At 37.4% G+C, this 24,765-nt stretch overlaps 1 long non-coding RNA gene across 2 annotated transcripts in view; it reads right to left on the bottom strand.

Moving 5' to 3' along the window:
- Positions 1-24,765, bottom strand: part of LOC127801390 (uncharacterized) — a 70,854-nt gene that overhangs the window by 17,639 nt on the left and 28,450 nt on the right. Inside the window, exons 3-10 of one of the 2 annotated variants that reach the window (XR_008023050.1) lie at positions 6,623-6,710; positions 6,232-6,330; positions 4,587-5,880; positions 4,342-4,429; positions 3,797-4,054; positions 3,539-3,604; positions 2,305-2,341; positions 2,053-2,140 (exon numbers count right to left, since the gene is read on the bottom strand). This is a non-coding gene — a long non-coding RNA (uncharacterized LOC127801390). Of the gene's footprint in view, positions 1-1,036; positions 1,199-2,052; positions 2,141-2,304; positions 2,342-3,538; positions 3,605-3,796; positions 4,055-4,341; positions 4,430-4,586; positions 5,881-6,231; positions 6,331-6,622; positions 6,711-24,765 lie in introns of those variants that run through there. The other variant, XR_008023051.1, reaches the window with a different exon arrangement.

Genomic DNA, 24,765 nt, shown 5'->3' on the forward strand with positions numbered 1-24,765 from the left:
TAACTAAAAGCCTTGAACCTGCATGCAGATCTCCAAAGAGAAATCCAACTACTTCTTGCAGTCGAAAACATCATAAAATATGGTCAAATAAATTATTTTATACTGAATTTAGGGTCTTTTTTCACTATTATCCAGTTTTGACATTTGTTCCAATTTTACCATCGAACTTTAACTTTTGTTTTAATTTTCTCCTAAAGCGGACTGGCGTGTGGCCCTGCAGACGCGGCGTGTTGTTGTGTCAAATAATGGACACAATAGGCAAACAATCCCATGGTTGACTTTGATCCAAATCCGACCCAGCGGGGTCGACCGAACATGTAATGGGTCAAAACCCATCCTCTACCCCAAATCACCAAGTGTTTCGCCTTCCACCTTGCGCTGAAGTCGCCCCCGTCGTTGCCGTTTTTGCCTTATCCCTGCCCCTAGCCGCCTCCTCCTTGCTCACTATTCATCGCGGGTGGCATGCTTCCATTAATGGCGGCCACAAAGGCAGCCGATTGGGAAAAAAAGAGAGAGGGGAGAAGATCGGAGGTCAAGGAGAAAAAATGACCATGGCGAGATCAATGTTGAGAAGAGGACAAGGGCCATGTGTCAATTACCGTCGATCGAGTGGGCCTTGCTTCCGCCATCGTCGATGATGTTTTCCAAAATCGAGGTTCACCGTGACTGCCCTGACTGACGGTTCGTCTCCCCTTTTAGTCGATGGCTCGCCGACGTGGGTTATCATTTTGGTCGACCGATTGACGCGAGTCTTCTCAGCCACGAGTCGAATCTCGGCATTGCAATGGCCATCGACGCCATGGCCGAGGACCTCTGGTCACTCCCATGGCCGAACAGCTTCGTGCTCGACATGGCTCGCGTGGCGTGACCACAGGGTTGAGGCCTCGGGTTACCGGCGATGAGAGAACAAAAAGGCGACCGACGATGAAGGAAGGCGGCGGAAACTGTTTAGGATGTAAAACCTAATGGCCTGAGGGTTGAAGATGATGGATTTCTTTTGCTGATGTGTCCGACAAATGAAACATCAGCACGCCACCTAAGCACCACGTATGTTGGGGCTCTCGCATGTCTGCTTAGGGATAAAATTGAAATCAAAGTTTAAATTTGATGACCAAATTGAACTAAATGTCAAAACTGGATAAAATTCAAAAATGACCCTAAGCTCCCGATAAAATAGTCTATTCGGCCAAAAAGTATATTGCTCTAAAATGGGGGAAGAAAAGGAGAGTAATGCATAATGGAACTCACAACCTGTTTAAGAATAAGCTTTAGCGTCTCATCAACTTTCTCATAAGAGCGTGAAATCTCGTACTTCACCTGAGCAAAACATCTTACAGTCAGTAGAGTGCCAAAAATTCCGTACATAAAAATTGTGCATTTGATAAAAAAATCAATGACGGTAAGTAATGATGAAACATAAGTACTCCATCAACAATTCAATAATATTGAAATGCTAAAATACGTAAAAGAAGATTAACAAAAATGAAGTGGTTTTACAACTATTCAAACCTTAGCAGTTGAGTATCATCTACTTGCACAATCGAGTTCCATCACTGGTTTGCAGCAATCATATTTCCTAATCCGCTTATGCATTCACTTTTTCATATTTTCAGATAGCATACTGTGTGTGGATAGATTGTTAAACGTGCAAGAAAGACTTGATCTAACCTGATGGATGGCGTGAATCAACACGTTCTTCCTCTACCGAGCACAACCCTTTCCCTAGTTGAAGAAAATAACCACGCCTGAAGCGTTAGTGAAGCTGAGCTGCAAAAAAAAAAATAAAGAAACAGGTCACAATTTCTTAGGATGAGATCATAATCAAGTACAAATGGCTTGAAATTAAAGGGCAATTGTAATTGCGTAAACAGAACCCAATAATAAAACCAGACGTTAGGCACCAAGAAAACCAAAACGGCTTTTCCATCAAAGAATCATTTGATCCACCCTCGACAAATAAGTACAATCCATCAAAATCCAATGAAAATATTTTACGTAGATAACGCTAAAAAGAAAAATAGTTGTAGAAGATGTTGTCAAGAAATACAATACCTGGGTCACTGAGAAAGTAACAACGAAGAGCTACTTCTCTGTGTAGGATACGAGCTCTCCGATTTCCCAAGCATTCAGTCCTGAGAACCTGCCCATTGAGGTAAAAAGCTATCACGACCCAATTAGTTTAAAAAGGAACGACTATTTTAACATCATAATTGAAATAGCAAGACATAAAAAAAAAAAAATGAAAGGAATAAAAAGGGGGTAAAAGGTAAAATATCACTACAGTGATAACTAAAAGCGTTGAACCTGCATGTAGATCTCCAAAGAGAAATCCAACTACTTCCTGCAGTCGAAAACATCATAAAAATATGGTCAAATAAATTATTGTATACTGAACTTAGGGTCTTTTTTCACTATTATCCAGTTTTGACATTTGTTTCAATTTTACCATCGAACTTTAACTTTTGTTTTAATTTTCTCCTAAAGCGGACTGGCGTGTGGCCCTGCAAACACGGCGTGTTGTTGTGTCAAATAATGGACACAATAGGCAAACAATCCCATGGTTGACTTTGATCCAAATCCGACCCAGCGGGGTCGACCGAACATGTAATGGGTCAAAACTCATCCTCTACCGCAAATCACCAAGTGTTTCGCCTTCCACCTTGCGCTGACGCCGCCCCTGTCGTTGCCGTTTTTGCCTTTTCCCTACCCCTAGCCGGCTCCTTCTTTCTTACTCTTTATCGCAAGTGGCATGCTTCCATTAATGGCGGCCACAAAGGCAGCCAATTGGGAAAAGAAGAGAGGGGGGAGAAGATCGGAGGTCAAGGGGAAAAAATGACCATGGCGAGATCGATGTTGAGAAGAAGACAAGGGCCATGGGTCTATTACCGTCGATGGAGTGGGCCTTGCTTCCGCCATCGTCGACGATGTTCTCCAAAATCGAGGTTCACCGTGACTGCCCTGACTGACGGTTCGTCTCCCCTTTTGGTCGATGGCTCGCCGACGTGGGTTATCATTTTGGTCGACCGATTTACGCGAGTCTTCTCAGCCACGGGTCGAATCTCGGCATTGCAATGGCCATCGACGCCATGGCCGAGGACCTCTGGTCACTCCCATGGCCGAACAGCTTCGTGCTCGACATGGCTCGCGTGGCGTGACCACAGGGTTAAGGCCTCGGGTTACCGGCGATGAGAGAACAAAAAGGGGACCGACGATGAAGGAAGGCGGCGGCAAATGTTTAGGATGTAAAACCTAGTGGCTTGAGGGTTGAAGATGATGGATTTCTTTTACTGATGTGTCCGACAAAGGACAGATCAGCACGCCACCTAAGCACCATGTATGTTGGGGCTCTCTCCTGTCCGCTTAGGGATAAAATTGAAATCAAAGTTTAAATTTGATGACCAAATTGAGCTAAATGTCAAAACTGGATAAAATTCAAAAATGACTCTAAGCTCCCGATAAAATAGTCTATCCGACCCAAAAATATATTGCTCTAAAAAGGGAGAAGAAAGGGAGAGTAATGCATAATGGAAGTCACAACCTCTTTAAGAATAAGCTTTAGCGTCTCATCAACTTTCTCATAAGAGCGTGAAATCTCGTACTTCACCTTAGCAAAACATCTTACAGTCAGTATAGTGCCAAAAATTCCGTACATAAAAATTGTGCACTTGATAAAAAAATCAATGACGGTAAGTAATGATTAAACATAAGTACTCTATCAACAATTTAATAATATTGAAATGCTCAAATACGTAAAAGAAGATTAACAAAAATGAAGTGGTTTAACAACTATTCAAACCTTAGCAGTTGAGCATCATCTACTTGCACAATCGAGTTCCATCACTGGTTTGCAGCAATCATATTTCCTAATCCGCTTATGTATTCACTTTTTCATATTTTCAGATAGCATACTGTGCGTGGATAGATTGTAAAACGTGCAAGAAAGACTTGATCTAACCCGATGGATGGCGTGAATCAACACGTTTCTCCTCTATCGGGCACAACCCTTTCCCTCGTAGAAGAAAATAACCACGTCTGAAGCGTTAGGGAAGCTGAGCTGCAAAAAAAAACGAAAAAAGAAACGGATCACAATTTTTTAGGATGAGATCATAATCAAGTACAAATGGCTTGAAATTAAAGGGCAATTGCAATTGCGTAAACAGAACCCAATCATAAAGCCAGACGTTAGGCACCAAGAAAACCCAAACGGTTTTTCCATCAAAGAATCATTTGATCCACCCTCGACAAATAAGTACAATGCACCAAAATGCAGTGAAAAGATTTTACGTGGATAACGCTAAAAAGAAAAATAGTTGTAGAAGATTTTGTCAAGAAATACCATACCTGGGTCACTGAGAAAGTAACAACGAAGAGCTACTTCTCTGCGTAGGATACGAGCTCTCCGATTTCCCAAGCATTGAGTCCTGAGAACCTGCCCATTGAGGTAAAAAGCTATCACGACCCAATTAGTTTAAAAAGTAACGACTATTTTAACATCATAATTGAAATAGCAAGACATAAAAAAGGAAAGGAATAAAAAGGGGGTAAAAGATAAAAGATCACTACAGTGATAACTAAAAGCGTTGAACCTGCATGGAGACCTCCAAAGAACAATCCAACTACTTCCTGCAGTCGAAAACATCATAAAAATATGGTCAAATAAACTATTTTATACTGAACTAGGGTCTTTTTTCACTATTATCCAATTTTGACATTTGTTTCAATCTTATCATCAAACTTTAACTTTTGTTTTAATTTTCTCCTAAAGCGGACTGGCATGTGGCCCTCCAGACGCAGCGTGTTGTTGTGTCAAATAATGGACACAATAGGCAAACAATCCCATGGTTGACTTTGATCAAAATCCGACCCAGTGGGTCAACCCAACATGTAATGGGTCAAAACCCATCTTCTTCCCCAAATCACCAAGTGTTTCGCCTACCACCTTGCGCTGCCACCGCCCCCGTCGTTGCCGTTTTTACCTTTTCCTTGCCCCTCGCCGCCTCCTTCTTTCTTGCTCTTCCTCGTGGGTGGCTTGCTTCCACTAATGGCGGCCACATAGGCAGCCGATTGGGAAAAGAAGAGAGAGGGTAGAACATCGCAGGTCAAGGGGAAAAAATGACCATAGCGAGATCGATGTTGAGAAGAAGACAAGGGCCATGGGTATATTACCGTCAATCGAGTGGGCCTTGCTTCCGCCATCGTCGACGATGTTCTCCAAAATCGAGGTTCACCGTGTCTGCCCTAACTGACGGTTCGTCTCCTCTTTTGGTCGATGGCTCTCCGACGTGGATTATCATTTTGGTCGACCGATTTACGCGAGTCTTCTCAGCCACGGGTCGAATCTCGGCATTGCAATGGCTATCGACGCCATGGCCGAGGACCTCTGGTCACTCCATGGCCGAACAGCTTCGTGCTCGACATGCGCGTGGCGTGACCACAGGGTTGAGGCCTTGGGTTACCGGCGATGAGAGAACAAAAAGGGGACCGACGATGAAGGAAGGCGGCGGCAACTGTTTAGGATGTAAAACCTAGTGGCCTGAGGGTTGAAGATGATGGATTTCTTTTGCTAATGTGTCCTACAAAGGACACATCAGCACGCCACCTAAGCACCACGTATGTTGGGGCTCTCGCCTATCCGCTTAGGGATAAAATTCAAATCAAAGTTTAAATTTGATGACCAAATTGAACTAAATGTCAAAACTGGATAAAATTCAAAAATGACCCTAAGCTCCCGATAAAATAGTCTATCCGGCCCAAAAATATATTGCTCTAAAAAGGGGGAAGAAAGGGAGAGTAATGCACAATGGAACTCACAACCTGTTTAAGAATAAGCTTTAGCGTCTCATCAACTTTCTCATAAGAGCGTGAAATCTCGTACTTCACCTGAACAAAACATCTTACAGTCAGTATAGTGCCAAAAATTCCATACATAAAAATTGTGCACTTGATAAAAAAATCAATGACGGTAAGTAATGATGAAACATAAGTACTCCATCAACAATTCAATAATATTGAAATGCTAAAATACGTAAAAGAAGATTAACAAAAATGAAGTGGTTTTACAACTATTCAAACCTTAACAGTTGAGTATCATCTACTTGCACAATCGAGTTCCATCACTGGTTTGCAGCAATCATATTTCCTAATCCGCTTATGCATTCACTTTTTCATATTTTCAGATAGCATACTGTGTGTGGATAGATTGTTAAACGTGCAAGAAAGACTTGATCTAACCTGGTGGATGGCGTGAATCAACACGTTCTTCCTCTACCGAGCACAACCCTTTCCCTAGTAGAAGAAAATAACCACGCCTAATGCATTAGGGAAGCTGAGCTACAAAAAAAAAAAAAACGAAAAAAGAAACGGGTCAAAATTTCTTAGGATGAGATCATAATCAAGTACAAATGGCTTGAAATTAAAGGGCAATTGTAATTGCGTAAACAGAACCCAATCATAAAGCCAGACGTTAGGCACCAAGAAAACCTAAACGGTTTTTCCATCAAAGAATCATTTGATCCACCCTCGACAAATAAGTACTATGCACCAAAATGCAATGAAAATATTTTACATGGATAACGCTAAAAAGAAAAATAGTTGTATAAGATTTTGTCAAGAAATACCATACCTGGGTCACTGAGAAAGTAAGAACGAAGAGCTACTTCTCTGTGTAGGATACGAGCTCTCCTATTTCCCAAGCATTGAGTCCTGAGAACCTGCCCATTGAAGTAAAAATCTATCATGACCCAATTAGTTTAAAAAGGAACTACTATTTTAACATCATAATTGAAATAACAAGACATAAAAAAAAATAAAAACGGAAAGGAATAAAAAGGGGGTAAAAGGTAAAAGATCACTACAGTGATAACTAAAAGCGTTGAACCTGCATGTAGACATCCAAAGAACAATACAACTACTTCCTGCAGTCGAAAATATCATAAAAATATGGTCAAATAAACTATTTTATACTGAACTTAGGGTCTTTTTTCACTATTATCCAGTTTTGACATTTGTTTCAATTTTATCATCGAACTTTAACTTTTGTTTTAATTTTCTCCTAAAGCGGACTAACATGTGGCCCTGCAGACGCGACGTATTGTTGTGTCAAATAATGGACACAATAGGCAAACAATCCCATGGTTGACTTTGATCCAAATCCGACCCAGCTGGGTCGACCGAACATGTAATGGGTTAAAACCCATCTTCTTCCCCAAATCACCAAGTGTTTCGCCTTCCACCTTGTGCTGACGCCGCCCCCGTCGTTGCCGTTTTTGCCTTTTCCCTACCCCTAGCCGCCTCCTTCTTTCTCACTCTTCATCGCGGGTGGCTTGCTTCCATTAATGGCGACCACATAGGCAGCCGATTGGGAAAAGAAGAGAGAGGGGAGAAGATCACAGGTCAAGGCGAAAAAATGACCATGGCAAGATCGATGTTGAGAAGAAGACAAGGGCCATGGGTCTATTGCCGTCGATCGAGTGGGCCTTGCTTCCGCCATCATCGACGATGTTCTCCAAAATCGAGGTTCACCGTGACTGCCCTGACTGACGGTTCGTCTCCCCTTTTTGTCGATGGCTCGCCGACGTGGGTGATCATTTTGGTCGACCGATTTACGCGAGTCTTCTCAGCCACGGGTCGAATCTCGGCATTGCAATGGCCATCGACGCCATGGCCGAGGACCTCTGGTCACTCCCATGGCCGAACAGCTTCGTGCTCGACATGGCTCCCGTGGCGTAACCACAGGGTTGAGGCCTCGGGTTACTGGCGATGAGAGAAGAAAAAGGCGACCGACGATGAAGGAAGGCGGCGGCAACTGTTTAGGATGTAAAACCTAGTGGCCTGAGGGTTGAAGATGATGTATTTCTTTTGCTAATGTGTTCGACAAATGACACATCAGCACGCCACCTAAGCAACACGTATGTTGGGGCTCTCACCTGTCCGCTTAGGGATAAAATTGAAATCAAAGTTTAAATTTGATGACCAAATTGAACTAAATGTCAAAACTGGATAAAATTCAAAACTGACCCTAAGCTCGGGATAAAAGAGTCTATTCGGCCTAAAAATATATTGCTCTAAAAAGGGGGAAGAGAGGGAAAGTAATGCATAATGGAAGTCACAACCTTTTTAAAAATAAGCTTTAGCGTCTCATCAACTTTCTCATAAGAGCGTGAAATCTCGTACTTCACCTGAGCAAAACATCTTACAGTCAGTATAGCGCCAAAAATTCCGTACATAAAAATTGTGCACTTGATAAAAAAATCAATGACGGTAAGTAATGATGAAACGTAAGTACTCCATCAACAATTCAATAATATTGAAATGCTCAAATATGTAAAAGAAGATTAACAAAAATGAAGTGGTTTTACAACTATTCAAATCTTAGCAGTTGAGCATCATCTACCCGCACAATCGAGTTCCATCACTGGTTTGCAACAATCATATTTCCTAATCTGCCTATGCATTCACTTTTTCATATTTTCAGCAATCATATTTTCAGATAGCATACTGTGTGTGGATAGATTGTTAAACGTGCAAGAAAGACTTGATCTAACTTGGTTGATGACGTGAATCAACACGTTCTTCCTCTACCGAGCACAACCCTATCCCTAGTAGAAGAAAATAACCACGCCTGAAGCGTTAGGGAAGCTGACCTGCAAAAAAAAAAAAAAAAGTCATATAAAAAAAGTCATATAAAAAATCATGTTAACGAGATACATCATATTAGTTTTAATAAATAAATATGACATTTAATCCCTCAATAATTAAAAAATTTAACATTTGATTCCTAATATGAAAAAGATTAAATTTGATAAAAAAAAAATACCTAAATTTATAAAAAAAAAAATTAGAAATTTCATAAAAAAATATTTTAAAATATTCAAAAAAGACCTAAATTTAATAAAAAAGACCTAAAAATTTAACAAAAAAACCTAAAATAATAAAAAGAGCTAAAGACTTCATAAAAACATCTAAAAATTAAAAAAAAAATCTAAATTTCATAAGAAAGCCTAAAAATTTCTTAAAAAATACTTAAAAATAATAAAAGACCTAAATTTCATAAAAGGACCAAAACTTTTCATTAAAAATCTAAAAATACACAAGGGATGAACCCCAAGCTCAAAATTGGAGTAAGTAGCTTGGAGGAGGACAACAAACTTCCAAGAAGCTTTTCATGTTCATTAAGTTTGGCAACTAGCAGTCAGTATCTACGAGGAGTTAAAACCATATGATTGCCAACCAGATAAATTACCTGGAAGATTTCCATTATAGAATAGTATTAACTCGAATAATTCAAGCCTATGACAGAGATACAAATAGTTGCTGGAGTTAAGGGATCCATCCTATCAGGCTTCAACATTCATTCACTCCATGTTAGCGTCTGACGGATAACTCCCTAGTACCCTTAAGAATGTAGCCATCTCCTGCCATAAGAAAGAGCGAATATTCCCAATATCATATCTACACCTTAGGTTTCTAAATTGAAGAAACAGCTTCTTTCACGGGTATGTCCATGAAAGCAACAAGACAAATTCTACAACACACCTTGGTAGATTCAACAATGAATCTAACACTCTAGTTAAAACTTAACTCCATAGATTTTGAGCTGCTACAGATTTTAATGTCTAAAAACAGTACTATTTGTGACACCCAAAGCTATTTTACTGAATAGCAAGACTTGTCCTTTACCTGTCACCCAAACATCAAACTTTTCAACCGAAACTCAGTTTTAGTTCCATTTCAGAGTGCTAATAGAAATAATATCATTTCAAAACTTCAACAGAAGCATCAAGCTTTCCAATATATCATCCAGTTATTTAAAGGCAACCTGCCAGAACCAACAGAATAAAAACCAAGCTAGTTTCAGAAAGAACAAAGAGGCCCTTTGGTACAAGAACTAGATTAAGTACTAAAATGCCCATAGGAAAGTTCCACCATACCCTTCACCTTAGAGGTGGACCTCTTTTATATGGGTAACAAGGTTATTTGGCTACTTCCACAACTTCTCAAGTTTATCTTTCCCCTTCATGCAGCTTTTTCACTGTTATCTTTTTCTTTTTTAAGTAACATTAATCAAGTAGATCGAAAGCTTTATGTGCATGTGCAAGGTATTATTTCATAGAATCAAGTGCTCATGCACCTTAGTATTGTAATTTAATTTCCAGCTATGAGTTCGTTAGAATCAAGGGGCCACGTGACAGGCCCTAGGAAAAGACAAAAGTTATGGTTGTAACCGCTCGGTGGGAGCAATCTACTGCATCCGCACCCACCCAAGCGAGTATATCAGCTCTCCCAGCGTATGGGAGAGTTATCGAAATTCAATAGAACAATTCTTCCTCCCTGTTCTCTCTTTCTCTCTCTCTCCCTCTCTCTCTCTTTCTACGTTCTCCCTCTTCTCTCTTCCTTAGCTCTGTTCTACTATGTATTTTCACTGGTTTGAGGCCAACTACATTGTCGCACCGTGACACATCCTTTGAGGCAGCTAAACACTAATCATTTTGGGTATATTTCCTCTCGAGCTGAAAGAGCTTCCCAAGAGTTTGAAGAGGCCCAACTTTGCCTCCAGGACCAGCCACAAAATGTTGTCCTACAAAATAAAGTTGCTGTTTTGAGGAAGAAAACTATTTTCTTGAAAGAAGCTAAGAGACTATTCTATCAGCAGAAAGCCAAATGTGAGCAAAGTGACAAATGCACCGAGTTCTTCCTTGCAATGGCTAGAAGAAACTCTAAGCGCAACTTCATTGCTTCGGTTTACAGAGAAGACGGATCACTTACTGCATCTTTTAATGAGGTTGCGGATGAGTTTGTAAGGTTCTATGAGAATCTACTAGGAATAGAAGTCCCTTGTCAGCCGATTGATCCAAATATCCTGAACTTAGGGCCAAGTATCCAACCAAATCAAGCATCCAGCCTAATCAGAAGCATTAGCAATGAAGAGATAAAAGCTGTCTTATTCAGTATAAGGGGGGACAAGGCCCCGAGCCCTGATGGGTTCTCTTCCTGTAACTCTTAAGAGCTTAGATGATTGATATGTTAGTGATAGTGCCCTAGATGCTAGATTTACATTACACGGGATGTATGTGAATGACACTCTTGATGTATTCTTGATATTAATAAAATGGTCATATCTTCATTCATACCTCTCCCTTTGGCTTTTATGAATGAGTCCCTAGATATCCTGATAAAGTTCTTACTCTCAAAGGGTTGAGACAGTGTGACCTTGATTTATAGTTCAGAATATCTTAAAGATATTCCCGGTCCTTAGATTTATCAAAAGGGGAATATGATATATCGATTAGTGGATCGGCACATGGGCTACTACCATTGTTAGCATAGGATGCTAGTGGGAATGGGGTGGTGAGTCACACGCTACATTGCGTGGGACGCATATAGTAGACATGTGGGTGGGTGTTGCTAGAACATCTACTAAATGTGACGCCATCGATAAATCACATGGTTTGAGGATTAATGATCTGTTTTTGGCTCCCGATTGTGTATCTGGTCTTTGGACTAAAGGTGACATGGTGCCTCGTGCACTAATGTCAGGGATTTATCGCCCAGTAGAACCATCCGGTGTAAGAGGAGAGAATGTTCATTGTGTGGTCTTTGTACAGTGGTGTATGGAAATAGATGTTCGCTGATAGGCTCCATTGAGATCCATGGGTTGGAGACGTACATCCATAACTTGTAAATCAGGTCAATCTATGGGACATGTAATGCAGTATGGGCGGAATGATCAACAAAACAAGTCCAAAAGTTGGCGAAAACAGTGTAAGATCAATTATGGAATTGAGATATTAAAATTAGGGTTTAAGAAATCTTCAAAGTTGAAATAGAATGAAACGACTGCCTACAAAGTCTCTTAAAAGACTACTTATACTAGGTTACTAATCCTTGATCACATAGGAATCCTAGTCCTTGATCACAAGGAATCCATCTAATATAAGGAATCTATCTTTTTTTTAATAGTCAAATGTGCTAGTCACATGACTACTTATTAAAACTAATAAATAAAAAAGTATTAAAACCTAATAATTGAAATACTAACAATAATTAAACAAATAAAAACACTAATAACTACAAAACTGCTCTTGCATCAATGTGGCAGCTCACAACCATGCTAATACATACTAAGATAAGTTAATAAAATAGGTGTACCTCATGACAGAGACAGTGCCAACAGTGGTATGAGAGCAGATAATGTGCAGATATGCCCCCGACTCATACCTGAGAAAGGCTCGGAATATACAGCAACGTATGGCAACTTCATGCCATATTACACTATTTTCTCAATAACAAGGAAAAAAGTGATCGCACAATACATATTCACACTAGAATGACATTTTTCGAGTGAAAATTGTAACACCCCTTACCTCAGTTTCAAAGCGAGGGGTGTTACAAGTTCTCTAGTTGGTTAGATGGGATTGTACTAACTTGGATTTGGATATAACCTATTATTATAGTTCTGATTGATTTGGTTGACTGCGAGTTGATTTTAGTCAACCGGAACAAAGCATCTTGTTGCCACTTGCCATGCTGTTGCCACCATCTTTTCCTTCTAGCTGCCATTGTCAGGCTTTCAGTGGCATCTTATTTGTGTGACACCTATTACCACGCTTCAGCACTTCTTAAAGACCATCTAATTGCCTCCTAGCAACTTTCTGCTTCAGAAAACTTAAGAGACAATATGGCTGCCACCTTGCATTAAATCCAACCCCTACCTATTTCCATCTGCTAAAAAGCTTTCATTTTCTACAAATAGTACACGTAGTTTGTTGTTTCATCTTCCACGAATCACAATATCCATTCATATATGGATGAGAAAGGGTCATGTTTCCATGTTGTATGGGTTGACTTCACAATATCAACTATGTGATGGAACACAACCATATCAATTATCTTCAATTGACATTATGAACACCATACAACAACCCTAACTTACTTAGGATAAGGTGTAGTTAATGATAATAATGAATTTTACTGTTGACTACCTGAATTTGATCAGCACTAGCTTTAGCTAATATTAATTTCAGAGATCCCATCTTTACATCAGCTTAAAGAGTTGGTCACAAATACTCAATTAAGCCATCAAATTCCTTAGATATTGACTTGATTCAAATTGAGACATATCAATGCTTCACGCTTTGAAGCCTTCGTAGTTTTTGCAACACCATAATGAAATAAACCAATTACAAGATGGTATCTCTTATAAGAAAAATAAAACTAATTAACTTAATAAAAAAGACACATTAGACCATCAACAATAATACCCTATCAGAATATAGTCCAAGAAACAAATGTACAATGGAGTGAATGATATTAACTATCTAGTAACCTTTATTTTTTATAGTTTCCTTGGGTTCTCAAATCATAAGATGATTTAAAGTAATCAAAAAACTTCATAACCTCCAAGAATCAGTTTAAGCATAAGATGATTTATAAAAGTTGTTAAACATCCATTAGACAGTCTAACCATAATGGACAAATAAACACATAAATTAAGGTGATCTCCCACCACCCAGAGGGAGTGATAAAATCCCCATCACTCACGGGGTATGTATATACACAATGTCAATGTACATATATATATATTCACTAATATTTCATACCTATAAATTAGGGTGATCTCCCACCACCCGGAGGGAGTAATAAAATCCCCATCACTCACGGGGTATATACATACATAATGTCAATGTACATATATACATATAATAGTAAGGGTTAATAACCAAAATAAAAACCTGAGCTTTAACAATTTTGTCAATACTTTCTTGTTGTACAAATATGTGAGGGCTTCCACTTGATCTTTGATGCCAAAATCTGACATTAAATGTAGAAAAATTCTAATTCCAAACAAATGACACAAGTACTAAAATTACTAGGTACCAACAAGAGAAATATAGGAGTTCTAATCCACTGTAATGAGAAAATCTGTCAAATCCTATTATGAGTCTGGAAAATGCAACCACAAACATATAAGAAAAACAATATATTCTTGCTTTGTTCAAAACACTATTGGTAAGGATTAAGTGTCTGATTGGTACAACAATATCGCACTAAACAAAAATTGATAGGTTGTACGCGGAAGCTTAAGCAAGGAAACCCCTATTCTAATTCTCAAGCAAAGTAGTTATACAAGTACATAGTGTAGCTATACAAAATAATTGCAATAAGAAAACTAGTGTTACTTCTAAAGCTTCATATTTTTAAACACTAGCAATTAAAAAATAAAATTTAAGTATCCTGCAGGAAGGACAAAATCTACAAATTAAAATCAACTAACAAGAGCAAGCATATCAATCAATGGAAGTGCTGTAAAGAAAAAGGAAAAATCACTGATTTTTCACAAAAAAGAATAAAAAGGTCAAGGAATACAACAAAATTAAAGATATTGAAATATAGACAGGGCCACAAATCCTTGTGCATCTTTTTCCTATATTTCAATACTGCTTGTTCTTTTGTGTAGTTGTGGAGTTGGAATAAAATGATGCCAGTTTTCAGCCTTATAAGAAAAAAATAACATGAAGGGCATTTTTTGGCATTTACAAACTAAAATCAAAACCTTATGACAAGATAAGCAAAATGTGATAGTCCTAAGTAGTACAAGACAAGGATATTTAATTGTCACTGAGTACTACAATAAAATGAATGGATATTGGCTTGAGTTGGATCTTTATCAAGATATTAAAACGAAATGTAGTGAAGATGCAGCCACTATAGCTGCGATATTTGACAGATGTGAAGTTTAGATCTAGGGTGGAACAGAATTACGAAGAAGAAAGAAACTATCCAAGAGCAAAGAAAATTCAATTACAGAAAACAGATCACAAGGATCAAACGTACATACTAAACAAATATAGTTGCTCTCCTTATATAGGCGCACAACACCGCATATCAGCTAGACAAATAGCTGAGTAAACCATGCTAACTTATACATAACAAAAAATAACAAACAAACTGACAGCACTAACTATTTAACTCTTCCACAGGGACAAGGTAGTAGAATTCCTGGCAAGACTTAATGCTGATTTTGATCCAAGTACGAGTGCAGATTCTAGGTAAAGAAAAGCTTCCCTCTCTCGATGAAGTGTTTGCTATTGTTCATAGTGAGGAATATAGAAGAATAGCTATGCTAAATGAAATACCTTTTGAGGAATCTGCAATGGTGATTAATAAAAAGAATGCTACTTGATTAATAAATAGGTATATAAATTACCCAAAGCCCAATGCACATATGATCAGTCACTAATATCCAATGTTCTTTATATAACTACACTTTTTCACAAGACACTCATAGATATAAATGATAAAATCATGAATCTCGAGTGGAAAAAAAACAAATTTAGATATTAACACCACAAAGAATATCAATCATATTTGGATGCCCTCAGATCCCAAACCTCTTTGCTCAAATCATCAATGATTTATCCGCATAAGTCCTCAAATGCGTCTACTAATAAACATCTCAAATGTATAAACCTATGAGAATGCTATTTGCTTGCTTGTATACTACAATATACACATCCAAGACACTGTTATTATCGGTATTAGATGTGGAAGAGAATTACATAGAAATAGATTTTTTTATAGTAAAACTAATATTATAATTATTAGAATTTTAATTCCAACAACATTAAAAAACAGGATAATAAAATACACACTCTCTCAAATTATTATATATTTTTACTATGATAAATGAATATTTAAATATTATAATATTCGATAGATAAGTGTATAAGTTTTGACATGATTTTTTAATACTCTTTTAACTTCTTTATATAAAATAAAATAACAAAAAACTAACTCAATATAATTATATCAAAAATCTCGAACTAGTTAAGAAACTCATAATTTTATTTTGTGATGTATTTATTTAATGATATATTTTGTTAATTGTAGTATTTATATTTCTTGCACGTCAACAAATTAAAAATAAACTCAAACTTGTCGAAAAATAATGACCAATATATTGCACAGTAAAAAAAATATGATCGATCCCCCGTAAGCAAACAAGCCCATGGGCCACGGTGACGGTGGGTGCCCCAATTGAGGAAATTAATTAAAAATAAATTTGATGCATTATTATTAAGAAGCGGGAGCGGTTGTGGTTGCGGTGGGTGCCCCAATCCAAATAAATAATAAAGCGGGCAGGCCACAGTTTATTCGCCCAGTTGCTGCTTCATTAAAATCTTTTTCCTATATCTCAAACGATTTGAAAATCAAATCCTCGAGGATCTCCTCCGCGATCCCAATTTGTTCAAATTGACATTACACACACAATGAGCTTCAACTCCTCCACTCGCTCTGCCAACTCTGGTTCTAGATCGAAGCGAAGCCTCGCTCTCTTCAAACCCTTCGAAGACTACTCGGAAAACCCTAGGCATGGCGCTTTTCTCCGATTTCGGCAGGTACTCTCTCTCTCTCTCTCTGTACTTTGATTGCTTTTGTTGATGGTTTTCGCATCCTGGTATAGCTTATTTTTCCTCTGACGCTCTTCTCGCTATGTTTTTACTGTTTGGCTTCCAACGGTACGGAACCGGCGTCAACCATCGAGAACTAGGGTTTTGGCGATTCGATCGATATTGGGGTCTTCTTTGGCCCCTGTAGTTTCATTGGTTGTTCCGCCTTTGAAATGCTAATTATCGATCCGATTACCGCCAAGCAATTGCTCTGGACGATCTATCTTCTACTCCTTCAAAGTTATGTTCATGTGCAATTTAAGCTTCAATCTAGTATATATCTCGATGTGTTTGCCCGATGATGGAAATCTTTATTTATTGAGCGCTCCAGTGGACAGCATAACACAACCAAGCCAAATAGGCCCTTAGTCGTAAACACTTGCCTCTACTTCTATGGTTATCTTCTCTTTTTCCTTTTGTCTTTCTTTCACATACGCGCACACATACACACACATTAACAGTGTCTTGGATGTGTATATTGTAGTATACAAGCAAGCAAATAGCATTCTCATAGGTTTATACATTTGTGAGATGTTTATTAGTAGACGCATTTGAGGACTTATGCGGATAAATCATTGATGATTTGAGCAAAGAGGTTTGGGATCTAAGGGCATCCAAATATGATTGATATTCTTTGTGGTGTTAATATCTAAATTTGTTTTTTTTCCACTCGAGATTCATGATTTTATCATTTATATCTATGAGTGTCTTGTGAAAAAGTGTAGTTATATAAAGAACATTGGATATTAGTGACTGATCATATGTGCATTGGGCTTTGGGTAATTTATATACCTATTTATTAATCAAGTAGCATCCTTTTTATTAATCACCATTGCAGATTCCTCAAAAGGTATTTCATTTAACATAGCTATTCTTCTATATTCCTCACTATGAACAATAGCAAACACTTCATCGAGAGAGGGAAGCTTTTCTTTACCTAGAATCTGCACTCGTACTTGGATCAAAATCAGCATTAAGTCTTGCCAGGAATTCTACTACCTTGTCCCTGTGGAAGAGTTAAATAGTTAGTGCTGTCAGTTTGTTTGTTATTTTCTGTTATGTTTAAGTTAGCATGGTTTACTCAGCTATTTGTCTAGCTGATATGCGGTGTTGTGCGCCTATATAAGGAGAGCAACTATATTTGTTTAGTATGTACGTTTGATCCTTGTGATCTGTTTTCTGTAATTGAATTTTCTTTGCTCTTGGATAGTTTCTTTCTTCTTCGTAATTCTGTTCCGCCCTAGATCTAAACTTCACATCTGTCAAATATCGCAGCTATAGTGGCTGCATCTTCACTACATTTCGTTTTAATATCTTGATAAAGATCCAACTCAAGCCAATATCCATTCATTTTATTGTAGTACTCAGTGACAATTAAATATCCTTGTCTTGTACTACTTAAGACTATCACATTTTGCTTATCTTGTCATAAGGTTTTGATTTTAGTTTGTAAATGCCAAAAAATGCCCTTCATGTTTTTTTTTTCTTATAAGGCTGAAAACTGGCATCATTTTATTCCAACTCCACAACTACACAAAAGAACAAGCAGTATTGAAATATAGGAAAAAGATGCACAAGGATTTGTGGCCCTGTCTATATTTCAATATCTTTAATTTTGTTGTATTCCTTGACCTTTTTATTCTTTTTTGTGAAAAATCAGTGATTTTTCCTTTTTCTTTACAGCACTTCCATTGATTGATATGCTTGCTCTTGTTAGTTGATTTTAATTTGTAGATTTTGTCCTTCCTGCAGGATACTTAAATTTTATTTTTTAATTGCTAGTGTTTAAAAATATGAAGCTTTAGAAGTAACACTGGTTTTCTTATTGCAATTATTTTGTATAGCTACACTATGTACTTGTATAACTACTTTGCTTGAGAATTAGAATAGGGGTTTCCTTGCTTAAGCTTCCGTGTACAACCTATCAATTTTTGTTTAGTGCGATATTGTTGTACCAATCAGACACTTAATCCTTACCAATAGTGTTTTGAACAAAGCAAGAATATATTGTTTTTCTTATATGTTTGTGGTTGCATTTTCCAGACTCATAATAGGATTTGACAGATTTTCTCATTACAGTGGATTAGAACTCCTATATTTCTCTTGTTGGTACCTAGTAATTTTAGTACTTGTGTCATTTGTTTGGAATTAGAATTTTTCTACATTTAATGTCAGATTTTGGCATCAAAGATCAAGTGGAAGCCCTCACATATTTGTACAACAAGAAAGTATCGACAAAATTGTTAAAGCTCAGGTTTTTATTTTGGTTATTAACCCTTACTATTATAATGCAAAAGTTGTTGACAAAATTGATAATGCTGTTAGTGAATTTATTTGGCTTTGGTTTTGTGTTATATAAACAGATGATAATCAATTAATTATATATTATCATAATATATATATAAACATATGATAATCCATTAGTTATATATTATCATTACATGAGGGATGCCAGGCAACCCAATGAAGGAGATGTTGCTGTGTTTGAAAAGATACAACTGCCTAGAAAAATTAACTAGAAAAGTAGAAATCACTCACTCTCTAATCTACGACTTAATTAGGCATTGATCCAGCAGTTAATTTTTGGGAGTTTGCTAATTCTATTAATAAATGTAGTTCCAATTTCATGTTTGAAAACAACTACGTGGACATACAAATCCCTAATGGGCTTCCCGTCTTTACCCTCATGAAGGCCCCTTGCCTCTATACACTCCCACAAGCAAGGTGTTTCATCCATACACCATTAATTAATTGGAGTAATTGGATTTTTTTTTTTTTTTTGTGCTTTAATTGTTCACCGACTATATAGGCTTATAATAATTATTGGTAGTTAAGCTACTCGTGAACTGAAGGTTGGTCCTTTTTCAAATTTCAGGTCTTTGATTCATTTCATTAGCTTCTTGCTTTCCCAGTTCAAAATTTTAGGTCTTTGATTCATTTCATTAGTAATTGGTTTAATTAATTAATGAATTGAAGGTTGGTCCCTTTTCAAATTTCAGGTCTTTAATTTATTTAATTAGTTTCTTGCTTTCCCAGCTCAAAATTTTCTTTATTGTCTTGTTATTATGGATGAGTACAAGAAATTAGACTGACTTTATTACTGATGTTTGTTAATCTAAATAGAGGTGCAATGTGCAATGTGAAATGATTTCTTTGTTAATCTAATATTGTCACCCTTCTCATTTCCCTTGCAGTGTTGGTTTGCTTTCAAATCGTTGCGTCATTTGGGATTGTATTTGCATCATAAGAGGTATGTATCCTGTGAGTGATGAGGATTTTATCACTCCCTCCGGGTGGTGGGAGATCACCCTAATTTATAGGTATGGAATATTAGTAAATATATATATATATGTACATTGACATTGTGTATGTACATACCCCGTGAGTGATGAGGATTTTATCTCCCTCCGGGTGGTGGGAGATCACCCTAATTTATAGGTATGGAATATTAGTGAATATATATATATATATGTACATTGACATTGTGTATGTACATACCCCGTGAGTGATGGGGATTTTATCACTCCCTCCGAGTGGTGGGAGATCACCCTAATTTATAGGTATGGAATATTAGTGAATATATATATGTACATTGACATTGTGTATATACATACCCCGTGAGTGATGGGGATTTTATCACTCCCTCCGGGTGGTGGGAGATCACCCTAATTTATAGGTATGGAATATTAGTGAATATATATATATGTACATTGACATTGTGTTTATACATACCCCGTGAGTGATGGGGATTTTATCACTCCCTCCGGGTGGTGGGAGATCACCTTAATTTATGTGTTTATTTGTCCATTATGTTTAGACTGTCTAATGGATGTTTAACAACTTTTATAAATCATCTTATGCTTAAACTGATTCTTGGAGGTTATGAAGTTTTTTGATTATTTTAAATCATCTTATGCTTTGAGAACCCGAGGAAACTATAAAAAATAAAGGTTATTAGATAGTTAATATCGTTCACTCCATTGTACATTTGTTTCTTGGACTATATTCTGATAGGGTATTATTGTTGATGGTCTAATGTGTCTTTTTTATTAAGTTAATTAGTTTTATTTTTCTTATAAGAGATACCATCTTGTAATTGGTTTCTTTCATTATGGTGTTACAAAAACTACGAAGGCTTCAAAGCGTGAAGCATTAATATGTCTCAATTTGAATCAAGTCAATATCTAAGGAATTTGATGGCTTAATTGAGTATTTGTGACCAACTCTTTAGGTTGATGTAAAGATGGGATCTCTGAAATTAATATTAGCTAAAGCTAGTGCTGATCAAATTCAGGTAGTCAACAGTAAAATTCATTATTATCATTAACTACACCTTATCCTAAGTAAGTTAGGGTTGTTGCATGGTGTTCATAATGTCAATTGATGACAAGGTAGTGAATGAAGATAATTGATATGGTTGTGTTCCATCACATAGTTGATATTGTGAAGTCAACCCATACAACATGGAAACATGACCCTTTCTCATCCATATATGAATGGATATTGTGATTCGTGGAAGATGAAACAACAAACTACGTGTACTATTTGTAGAAAATGAAAGCTTTTTAGCAGATGGAAATAGGTAGGGGTTGGATTTAATACAAGGTGGCAGCCATATTGTCTCTTAAGTTTTCTGAAGCAGAAAGTTGCTAGGAGGCAATTAGATGGTCTTTAAGAAGTGCTGAAGCATGGTAATAGGTGTCACACAAATAAGATGCCACTGAAAGCCTGACAATGGCAGCTAGAAGGAAAAGATGGTGGCAACAGCATGGCAAGTGGCAACAAGATGCTTTGTTCCGGTTGACTAAAATCAACTCGCAGTCAACCAAATCAATCAGAACTACAATAATAGGTTATATCCAAATCCAAGTTAGTACAATCCCATCCAACCAACTAGAGCACTTGTAACACCCCTCGCTTTGAAATTGAGGTAAGGGGTGTTACAATTTTCACTCGAAAAATGTCATTCTAGTGTGAATATGTATTGTGCGATCACTTTTTTCCTTGTTATTGAGAAAACAATGTAATATGGCATGAAGTTGCCATACGTTGCTGTATATTCCGAGCCTTTCTCAGGTATGAGTAGGGGGCATATCTGCACATTATCTGCTCTCATACCACTGTTGGCACTGTCTCTGTCATGAGGTACACCTATTTTATTAACTTATCTTAGTATGTATTAGCATGGTTGTGAGCTGCCACATTGATGCAAGAGCAGTTTTGTAGTTATTAGTGTTTTTATTTGTTTAATTTTTGTTAGTATTTCAATTATTAGGTTTTAATACTTTTTTATTTATTAGTTTTAATAAGTAGTCATGTGACTAGCACATTTGACTATTAAAAAAAAGATAGATTCCTTATATTAGATGGATTCCTTGTGATCAAGGACTAGGATTCCTATGTGATCAAGGATTAGTAACCTAGTATAAGTAGTCTTTTAAGAGACTTTGTAGGCAGTCGTTTCATTCTATTTCAACTTTGAAGATTTCTTAAACCCTAATTTTAATATCTCAATTCCATAATTGATCTTACACTGTTTTCGCCAATTTTTGGACTTGTTTTGTTGATCATTCCGCCCATACTGCATTACATGTCCCATAGATTGACCTGATTTACAAGTTATGGATGTACGTCTCCAACCCATGGATCTCAATGGATCCTATCAGCGAACATCTATTTCCATACACCACTGTACAAAGACCACACAATGAACATTCTCTCCTCTTACACCGGATGGTTCTACTGGGCGGTAAATCCCTGACATTAGTGCACAAGGCACCATGTCACCTTTAGTCCAAAGACCAGATACACAATCGGGAGCCAAAAACAGATCATTAATCCTCAAACCATGTGATTTATCGATGGCGTCACATTTAGTAGATGTTCTAGGAACACCCACCCACATGTCTACTATATGCGTCCCACGCAATGTAGCGTGTAACTCACCACCCCATTCCCATTAGCATCCTATGCTAACAATGGTAGTAGCCCATGTGCCGATCCACTAATCGATATATCATATTCCCCTTTTGATAAATCTAAGGACCGGGAATATCTTTAAGATATTCTGAACTATAAATCAATGTCACACTGTCTCAACCCTTTGAGAGTAAGAACTTTATCAGGATATCTAGGGACTCATTCATAAAAGCCAAAGGGAGAGGTATGAATGAAGATATGACCCTTTTATTAATATGAAGAATACATCAAGAGTGTCATTCACATACATCCCGTGTAATGTAAATCTAGCATCTAGGGCACTATCACTAACATATCAATCATCTAAGCTCTTAAGAGTTACAGAAAGAGAACCCATCAGGGCTCGGGGCCTTGTCCCCCCTTATACTGAATAAGACAGCTTTTATCTCTTCATTGCTAATGCTTCTGATTAGGCTGGATGCTTGATTTGGTTGGATACTTGGCCCCAAGTTCAGGATATTTGGATCAATCGGCTGACAAGGGACTTCTATTCCTAGTAGATTCTCATAGAACCTTACAAACTCATCCGCAACCTCATTAAAAGATGCAGTAAGTGATCCGTCTTCTCTGTAAACCGAAGCAATGAAGTTGCGCTTAGAGTTTCTTCTAGCCATTGCATGGAAGAACTCGGTGCATTTGTCACTTTGCTCACATTTGGCTTTCTGCTGATAGAATAGTCTCTTAGCTTCTTTCAAGAAAATAGTTTTCTTCCTCAAAACAGCAACTTTATTTTGTAGGACAGCATTTTGTGGCTGGTCCTGGAGGCAAAGTTGGGCCTCTTCAAACTCTTGGGAAGCTCTTTCAGCTCGAGAGGAAATATACCCAAAATGATTAGTGTTTAGCTGCCTCAAAGGATGTGTCACGGTGCGACAATGTAGTTGGCCTCAAACCAGTGAAAATACATAGTAGAACAGAGCTAAGGAAGAGTGAAGAGGGAGAACGTAGAAAGAGAGAGAGAGGGAGAGAGAGAGAAAGAGAGAACAGGGAGGAAGAATTGTTCTATTGAATTTCGATAACTCTCCCACACGCTGGGAGAGCTGATATACTCGCTTGGGTGGGTGCGGATGCAGTAGATTGCTCCCACCGAGCGGTTACAACCATAACTTTTGTCTTTTCCTAGGGCCTGTCACGTGGCCCCTTAATTCTAACGAACTCATAGTTGGAAATCAAATTACAATACTAAGGTGCATGAGCACTTGATTCTATGAAATAATACCTTGCACATGCACATAAAGCTTTCGATCTACTTGATTAATGTTACTTAAAAAAGAAAAAGATAACAGTGAAAAAGCTGCATGAAGGGGAAAGATAAACTTGAGAAGCTGTGGAAGTAGCCAAATAACCTTGTTACCCATATAAAAGAGGTCCACCTCTAAGGTGAAGGGTATGGTGGAACTTTCCTATGGGCATTTTAGTACTTAATCTAGTTCTTGTACCAAAGTGCCTTTTTGTTCTTTCTGAAACTAGCTTGATTTTTATTCTGTTGGTTCTGGCAGGTTGCCTTTAAATAACTGGATGATATATTGGAAAGCTTGATGCTTCTGTTGAAGTTTTGAAATGATATTATTTCTATTAGCACTCTGAAATGGAACTGAAACTGAGTTTTAGTTGAAAAGTTTGATGTTTGGGTGAGAGGTAAAGGACAAGTCTTGCTATTCAGTAAAATAGCTTTGGGTGTCACAAATAGTACTGTTTTTAGACACTAAAATCTGCAGCAGCTCAAAATCTATAGAGTTAAGTTTTAACTAGAGTGTTAGATTCATTGTTGAATCTAACAAGGTGTGTTGTAGAATTTGTATTGTTGCTTTCATGGACATACCCGTGAGAGAAGCTGTTTCTTCAATTTAGAAACCTAAGGTGTAGATATGATATTAGGAATATTCGCTCTTTCTTATGGCAAGAGATGGCTACATTCTTAAGGGTACTAGGGAGTTATCCGTGAGACGCTAACATGGAGTGAATGAATGTTGAAGCCTGATAGGATGGATCCCTTAACTCCAGCAACTATTTGTATCTCTGTCATAGGCTTGAATTATTCGAGTTAATACTACTCTATAATGGAAATCTTCCAGGTAATTTATCTGGTTGGCAATCATATGGTTTTAACTCCTCGTAGATACTGACTGCTAGTTGCCAAACTTAATGAACATGAAAAGCTTCTTGGAAGTTTGTTGTCCTCCTCCAAACTACTTACTCCAATTTTGAGCTTGGGGTTCATCCCTTGTGTATTTTTAGATTTTTAATGAAAAGTTTTGGTCCTTTTATGAAATTTAGGTCTTTTATTATTTTTAAGTATTTTTTAAGAAATTTTTAGGCTTTCTTATGAAATTTAGATTTT

The sequence above is a fragment of the Diospyros lotus genome, chromosome 5, assembly GCF_014633365.1.
Source record: "Diospyros lotus cultivar Yz01 chromosome 5, ASM1463336v1, whole genome shotgun sequence".
Taxonomy (NCBI): Eukaryota; Viridiplantae; Streptophyta; class Magnoliopsida; order Ericales; family Ebenaceae; genus Diospyros; species Diospyros lotus.